Raw genomic sequence first — 9,388 nt, 5'->3', positions numbered from 1 at the left:
TAAATTGGGACACGTGCTAAAATACACTGCATGACCAAAAGTATGTGGACATCTGCTAACAGCTTATTCCAAAATCATGGGAATTAATATGGGATAGAGGTGAGGGCTCTGTGCAGGCCACTCTCATGCCATATTCCTATTGCTAACGTTATAGTTATTGCTATTCTATTACTTCAGTTCCATTTCTATAGTTTATGTAGTCCGGTGGCCAGTTAGTATATGAAAAGATAAAGATTTCCATTCTTCTCATCACGGAGATGATGATGATGGGACACCAGGAGGGTGCAATAATGATCAAGTAGAACAGAAAAATGACAGTTCTCACAATCTCCATACACGGACCTCTAGCTACTGTCCTCTTAAATTCCACGAGTACAAAATTACTAGGTGATAACACAATTCATGTTTGTATTTACATCATATAATGTAGTGCTTAGTAGAAAGTATATTTATTGTTAAATTGTAACTAGGTTTTCCCCAATGAAAATTAAGTCGTATGCTGTAAAACTCGTTGCTGTGTAATACGCAAAATATCGTTGTAGTGAACGGGAATATGACGTCATTACAAAATCTGTATCCCTTCTAGCCATGCTATTTTTTGGGTGGGAGGAATTATCACATTTGGGTTGGCATTGTGGCTCAAGCAGAGTTTCTAACGCAGAGATGCAACATCGCGAAATTTACGGGACCGCTTGCTGAACAGACCAAGCAGACCAGGCTGGGATTTTGGGTTTACAAAATCAGCGAGAACATTTTTTCTTCCTTAGTTCATTTTCTCGAAATCTGAAGGCACAACGTAGATTCGAACCAATGTCTTAAGTACTTGAACATGTTATTACCCCAACCTCTTGAAAGAGACAAACTGACACGTTTTAATTGACGTCAAAAACAACTTTATATCAAAGGAGTGCCTTTGATTTGACGGCCGGGACATGCGCAGTTTGGCTTGAGACAATCATTAGACCCGATGATTTATTTCTACGCATGAGTTTAGCTAGCCAACAGCGATTTATTTTGGAGAAGCAGTTTCTGCCTATCTTTATACTGTACTGTCTTTGATTCAAGGCAAATAACATTTACATGACAAACATTGCACTGGAAGTCAATGTCATTTTTTTTCTCCCCACATTTTGTAAAATTTGCCATTCACAACGTAAGTCGACTATTTGTTTAAAAAACAGTTGTTTGAAACACACTGTGGTCAATACAGATCCATCAGTTGTCAATTCAACCATAGTAAGTGTCTCAATTATTGATAACAAAAAATGTAGGTGGAAGTTGCAATGTGTTGTAAATTGACCAAAGGTATGGACTTTATCATACAAAGTGAGAGACACACTTTAAAATAACTCATAGATATTACCCGTTCAACAAAAGTATTTGTTAGGATATCACCTTTCCAACAAGTCAGTTTGTCAAATTCCTGTCCTGCTAGAGCTGCCCCAGTCAACTGTAAGTGTGGTTATTGTGAAGTGGAAACATCTAGGAGCAACAATGCCACACAAGCTCACGGAACGGGACCACCGAGTGCTGAAGCTGTCCTCGGTTGCAACACTCACTGCCGAGGTCCAAACTGCCTCTAGAAGCAACATCAGCACAATAACTGTTAGTTCGTAGTTTCATGAAATGGGTTTCCATGGCACACAAGCCTAAGATCACCATGCACAATGCCAAGCATAAGCTGGAGTGGTGTAAAGCTCACTGCCATTGGACTCTGGAGCAGTGGAAGCAAGTTTTCTGGAGTGGTGAACGTTTCACCACCTGGCAGTCCGTAGGGAAATCTGGGTTTGGTGGATGCCAGGAGAACGCTACCTGCGTAAATGTATATTGCCAACTGTATGGAGTGCATACAGAAATGGTTTGTCGAGATCGATGTGGAAGAACTTGAGTGGCCTGCACAGAGCCCTCACCTCAACCCCATCAAACACCTTTGGGATGAATTGGAATGCTGACTGCGAGCCAGGCCTAATCACCCAACATCAGTGCCCGACCTCACCAATGTTCTTGTGGCTGAATGGAAGCAAGTCAATGATCCAACATCTAGTGGAACGCCTTCCCAAAAGGGTGGATGCTGGTATAAAGAGCAAAAGGGGGACCAACTCCATATTAATGCCCATGATTTTGGAATGAGATGTTATACGAACAGGTGGCCGCATACTTTTGCTCATGTAGTGTATATTCGAAATGTTCATGAGAAATTTACATTTTGTTGATCTGTTTATGTGACTATGTTCTGGGTGGATCTTCGGCTAGACTTGGGTAAAAAAAGATTTGGTAGGGACATCGATCTGCAAGCTTGATGTTCTTTTTCTTTTTGATAGTCCAAGGTATTCCACTGAGGAAAAGTATGTGTAATTTGATTATAATTCTTGCTAAATTTTACACCCATAAAAAAAAAAAATTCAATTAAAAATGATCCTATTCAGGTAGATTTAAATCATTACTTTGCCAGATACTATGCGCTATGAGAATAAGAAGGTAATGAAATCAGTACTCTTAACCTTTTCACATTTCTTTAAATGTAAAAACCCGTTATGCGTTTCTGTTTTTGTGTTTCTGTTTGTTTGATGTTTACATGATCAATTCATCAGTTATGTCACCCTACAGACTTGAAGCTGACCAAATAGCTCAGAACATAATTTCTGTTATCTCAGTGGCTACTTGACTGACTGGTGGAGGGAATCTGTATAAAAAACTATCAGGAATTTTGACACTCAACTCTTTATCACATAATTTTTTTTGCCCTTATAAACCAGGTTTCATTACAGGCCTGATGGAAACAGAACATTTTGGGGTCAACTTTCCAAGGTGGTTCTTTTTGTGTCGGTTAAATTAATTATGTGAGAAATGGCAGTGCACAAATATCGATTTAGTAACCATCATATTAAAGTAAAACTTGTAGTCACACTATGATATGGTGTGTGGTCCTTCCACTGCGATTCTGGAAACCATGCAGTTTATTTGGCTACAAATGAAATTTCTGGCTGTTGGGCTGCAACCTGGTCTCAGAGCATTTCGTATTATTCTGCTCCTAAATATGACACACTCCATTTAGTATGATATGGTATTACGTATGGTATGTATTAAGGTGTGGATGTCATTCACCCATTTCGTAAGATATGTTCTGAATTACAATTGGCATTAAATGTTACGAATTTACAAAACGTATGATATGTTACGAATTCTAGTAAGCCAGCTAACGTTAGGCACCTAAAGTTAGCTATGCTCAGGGTTAAGTTATGGCTAGCTAAAAGTTTTTTTTTAACCTTTATTTAACTAGGCAAGTCTTATTTTCAATGACAGCCTAAGAACAGTGGGTTAACTGCCTGTTCAGGGGCAGAACGAGGGCCTTGTCAGTTCGGAGATTTGACCTTGCAACCTTTCGGTTATTAGTCCAACGCTCTAACCACTAGGTTACCCTGCCGCCGGTTTAGGGGAAGGCTTAGCTAATATGCTAAGTAGCTAAAAATTAGTAAGTAGTTGCTAATTAGCTACAATACTAAAGTTGTTTGTGATGAGATTCGAACTCACATCCAGCCACCCTACTTTCGTTTTTGCCTTAAGTAACAATCTTTCTAACGTAAACATACCAGACAAAATTTGGCAGTCACTAATGTACGTTTACTATGTTACGTCTAGTGTATGAGACCAGGCTGCAACAATTTATGACGTACTTCCCTGGATGGTGAAAGTGCACTGTGATCTTGATGCTCCTTTCCAATAAACATGCTTGACTGCCGTTTGACAAATATTCTGGCTCTTAACCATAATCTCATCATGTAGACTAGCCTAAACACACTATTTGCGAGCTGTTGGGTAGAGCACATGTGCCAAGACCATTTGGAATTCACTATTTAACCCAACAGTTTTTGTGACAAAACTATTGGTAGAGTTGAAAACTGCGATAGAAACACATTATTTCATGTACCAAATAAATATCTAAAGTGATAAAGTACATGTTGTGTGCACTACGTCATCACGCACTGTTTTTTCTATCTGCAACAAGTAGGTTTGGTGGAAACACCACCGGTGAAAAAATGTGCATATTTTATTTTATGCATATTTTAGAATATTCGCATGGAAATTTGTCCCCAATTTGATGGAAACCTAGCTATAGAAACACAATATGAGCCATTTGAGGAGCACACTTCCATCTAGTGCCAATATCCTTGAATAGACATTTAGTAGGTCGTCATACAGCTATCATATTGAGGTAGATGAACAACTGTTTGAGATGAAATTTGTTATAAGCACATGCACTGGACTGGTGAAGTGTACCATTGAAAACAAGAGCCTAGTCTCTGTGCTTAATTCATGTGATAAACCTCAGCAAGAAAATAACCCATCCTTCTGTGCTTGCTCAATAATTTGCCTTCAACAGAGTTGATTTATTGTTTGTTATGTCTGACTGTTGAAATACAACATGATTATGAATAATAGAGAAAATAGATTGGATATTCTAAATTAGAGAAGGGACAAGATGTATAGGACAATGTTTGATATAATTGTTTTCAATAATTCATTGTTCTAGTATTTGATCATGTTTCCCAACAATAAGTTAAAGTAACTAGCTGTGAGTCAATTCAGTTCTGCCCTACACCTCTGTCAACAGATTCTTTGTTTTACTTGCCAAGAGAAACCTCCTCTCCCTGCAATCTTTGTCTCATATTTTATGACATAACACCACCCATCAGCCTTGCAGAGCAGTCATCCATCTCCAGTGGGGCATCCACCCACTCAACCTAGGGGGGGGGTATTCCCTCATTTTGCTCTCTCTCTCTCTCTCTCTCTCTCTCTCTCTCTCTCACCACACACACACAATTTTCCTACCCCGGTGTGACTACTCAGCAATTAAGCACTTTCTTTAAATAATCTGAGCCTGTGTTTATAAACGATGGCGGAAAAGGGCAACTCATCCCAGTCCTCAATGGTCACACAGTCCACTGATTTACTCACTTTTAGTACAATAATAAACACATTATCTAGGTAATCAAAAGGGGGAAAACTAATAAAAGCACATTGCATGCATCTTCTGTTTTTCCTATCCAAAATCACATGGGCAGCTGGTGGAGGATATGAAGAGAATGAGGGTATATCATGAACACATGAGCACATACCCCAATTATAATGTAGCGAAATGGAGTAATCTAAAACTGTGTTGTTTGGATATGAATCCTGCATAGATGGTCGCTGGGTCTCTGAGATGAGCCTCTCCTGGAGTTTCGTCGTCATGAGAGCAGCTGTCCCCCAGGCCACGCCCCAGGCATGGGGTTTGAGTGACCCAAACACCTCCGGTTCCTCCGATCAAAGAGACCTTTTCTTTTACAATCTGCTGGGTCTAACAAATCCACTTCATTATCATAACCATTTTAACTGCGAGGGTGGAAGCAAAGTGAAGTGGGAACAATCCTATTGTTTCTTTTTTCCATCAGTCAGAGGAGTAAGGAGTAATCTAGTCGGTAACTTTGGTTGATCAGATGTTAGGGGACTGCCACAGCAGAAGCATCTCTCTCTCCATCTATCTGAGGCCCTGCTATCACTGTCTCGGGGGCTATTACAGGTAAGCAATTGAGGGGCTGTTTCAGCTGTTTTTTTTGTTTTTTTTTGTCTCCTATTTTCTTAGGGCCAGATTCCCCAGACATAGATGAAATGTAGTCCTGGACTAAAATGCTATGGAGAATCTCAATCTGTGTCCAGGAAACAGGCCCATAGTAACAGTATCGTTGTTTTAAGCTTGTAAAAAAAAAGAAAGTAGAATAGATCACTTTTAAAATGCACATGTAATCAACACCTTTACAATATATACTCTATATGTAAACTGTTAGGTATGAAATTAAGCTAGTATCATCAGGATCTATTACAAATACAACTCACTCTTGACGAAGCACAGTATGTCACTGTACACATACTACTTATCACGAGTGCCACTATGTATTGGTAGGCTGCATGGTAATAGACTATCATTCGAATGTTGTAGTTTATTGATGCTCAAAATACTTGACAAACAATCAGGCCTCAATTTCACAATAAAGGGTTCTGAAAGTAAATGTAAATGTAAGTGATGTACAATAACAATACTGTACTATAAAAGATTCAAGTCATGGGTGATTCAAACACATCAAGACATACATTCATCACATTTGCAATACATGCATTTATGAATGTATATTCTCTGGTCTGTTTTTAATATATAAGAAATTTTACTGCAAACCTCAAACATATCTTCAAATCAAATTCACGCATGTATTACCTATTTTACAAAAAAAGTGTTATAAAACAAAGATTCATAATAACAAAAACCACACATGACATTTGATTAATCGTCATGCAGGGGTCTCCAGACCCCTAGGTGACACAGGCATAGGCAACACAAAACGCCCCCCTCTAAATCCCACTCAATGTGGCGGGGCGTGGGCGTGGGGTGCAGGGAGGGCACCATTCCCCACGGAGGCACGCTGTGCAGAATAACGACCGGACACTGGACCTGGAAAAACTCCCATCTGCCAGAGGGAAGAGGCATTCACCCAATACACTAACATTTTTGTAACTGTGGGCGTTAAAAAGGGAACAATTGGGTTAATTTCCCCCACTGCAAGGGGAAAGGGGAGTTAGGTAGGGAAGACCGTTCCTAAACTACCCACTAGTCATTGGGATGTCTTATTTAAGTAGGTCTATCATTTTTAGGTGGACAAGTTGTTGCCTGTGTTAAAAAGCCTATGGACAATTGTTTTTGTGTTTCCTACATAGTCATATGTGCTATAACAAATTACATACACTAACTAGTCTATTGTGGAATATGTTGAAGGTTTCACAAATAGGAATACACATAGATGATGTCATTAGGAACATGTCAGACACATTTTGTATAAGAAAGAAAGTGGGTCTAGGATGTCAGGTAAAGTAGTGGTGATATGATCCTTAACTAGACTCTCAAAGCACTTCATGATGACAGAAGTGAGTGCTATGGTGCGATAGTCATTTAGTTCAGTTACCTTTGCTTTCTTGGGTACAGGAACGGTGGGCATCTTGAAGCAAGAGGCGACAGCAGACTGGGATAGGGAGAGATTGAATATGTCTGTAGACACTCCAGCCAGCTGGTCTGCACATGCTCTGAGGACGGGGCTATGGATGTTGTCTGGGCCAGCAGCCTTGCGAGGGTTAACACGTTTCAATGTCTTACTCACGCCGGCCACGAAGGAGAGCCCACAGTCCTAGGCAGCGGGCCGCGTTGGTGGCACTGTGTTATCCTCAAAGCGGGCGAAGAAGGTGTTTAGCTTGTCAGGGAGCAAGACATCAGTGTCCGCGACATGGTTGGTTTTCCCTTTGTAGTCCGTGATTGTCTGTAGATCCTGCCACATGTCTTGTGTCTGAGCCGTTGAATTGCGACTCCACTTTGTCTCTGTACTGACGTTTTTCCTGTTTGATTGCCTTACGGATGGAATAACTACACTGTTTGTATTCGGCCATATTCCCAGTCACCTTGCCATTGTTAAATTCGGTGGTTCTCGCTTTCAGTTTTGCGAGGATGCTTCCATTTATCCACGGTTTCTGGTTTGGGTAGGTTTTGATAGTCACAGTGGATACAACATCTCCTATACACTTCCTGATGAACTCAGTCACCATATCTGTGTATTTGTCAATGTTATTCTCAGAGGCTACCCTGAACATATCCCAGTCCGTGTGATCAAAACAATCTTGAAGCATGGATTCTGATTGGTCAGACCAGCGTTGAATAGACTTTAGCATGGGTACTTCCTGTTTAGGTTTCTGCCTATAGGAAGGAGAAGAAAAATGGAGTCATGATCAGATTTGCCGAAGGGAGGGCAGGGGAGGGCCTTGTAGGCATTTCGAAAAGTTGAGTAGCAGTGGTCCAATGTTTTTCCAGCACAGTACTACGGTCAATATGTTGGTAGATTTTCGGTAGTGTTTTCCTCAAATTTGCTTGGTTAAAATCCCCAGCTACAATAAATGCGGCCTCAGGATTATCTACTTGTGTAAGGAGAAGTCTCATTACCTGTGTGTCATAGTGGACGTGCAGGCATTTTGTTTAAAGGGCCTCCTCTTGCTTTGTTACTAACTGCCACAGCCCTTGGATCAACAACCTTGTCACATGCACAGTATGCCTACAGACATCAGCCATATGTAATTTACACTGAATGAGGGCAGCTTGATGAGAAGAGAGGAAGGAGTCCCAAGATGATCCCTTCAATAGTGTGGGATGTAGAGTAGGTGCAGCTATGTCATACATACTTTCAGTCCATACAGGTTGGCAACCCATAACTCAAGAAAGATTAATAGTCTATCTAATGACCATCCTGTTCACTGGGTACAAATGTTCCAACTTTATGGGGTGATATGAAGCACATGCCTTATAAAGCATTCTAAAGCATATACCTTCATACATTTTTTGTTTATCCTACACTGATTATTTCCCCCAAAAATGTTTTAGGTAGCTATAGAACTTTGACCAATTCAAATTTCAATTGTTGCACATAAAATCGCTCTTATCATATGCCTCTGTGTGTGCTTCTTCCTTCCCACGACTCTATATTTCATGTATGCAATTTACCGGATGTATTTAATATCAGTAGAAAGTGGGTGTCATCTATTACACCAGTTGAATCCATTTTTGGTGAAGTGTTACCAGAGTTCCTGTAAGCTTTTGTCAGCATGCCGATTATTATATAGACAATAAAATGGGAAATAAACTTTACATGGTAATATTTACTCAACTGAACCAGGCTAACAAATACCATGCAAAAAGAAAACTAATTTGTCATGTATTTTTTTAATTAATTGACAAGTGTTCTTTGATGTTGTAATCAAGCTTGAGGCCTAATCCTAGCCCGGTTTTTTCCCCGTTTTAATCACCTAGTCCTTGGATGGCCAGTGACGTCAAGAGACATTATTAAGAGACTCCCTTCAAATTCAAACTACAATATTGAATCCCCATAATACAACGATATTATATTATATTTGTCATGCGTAGGCGACACTATAGGCTATGGCAGAGAATACATCACTGGATTTGAAGGTTATATATTGAGTGCGTAAAGGCACGTAAAGGCTTGAAGCGCATACTCTTGGTAAAATAAATGACAGCTAAAACCATGGATAAAATGTGGGTACCAATCTGTGTTTTTTTTACACGACATTCACGAGGGAATTTACTCAAAGGAAGAGGTCATATCCGTATCATTGCCAGAGACGGAACTGGGTTAAAAGTTGAGTCATTGTAGAAACAGCACAGCCAATTAGATAAAGCTTATTTAGAAAAGATTCATTTCAATTTCGCTGCTCTAGCCAATGGAAGGGAAGCCAGGTGTTCTCATCAACCTTACTGAAATGTCAGTATTCAAATGCATTATTAGTCATTTGAGATGATCGT

This window comes from Oncorhynchus mykiss, chromosome 23 (genome assembly GCF_057628025.1).
Source record: "Oncorhynchus mykiss isolate SJ-2025 chromosome 23, ASM5762802v1, whole genome shotgun sequence".
NCBI classification, from domain to species: Eukaryota; Metazoa; Chordata; class Actinopteri; order Salmoniformes; family Salmonidae; genus Oncorhynchus; species Oncorhynchus mykiss.
Note: the sequence above shows the minus strand (reverse complement) of the source record.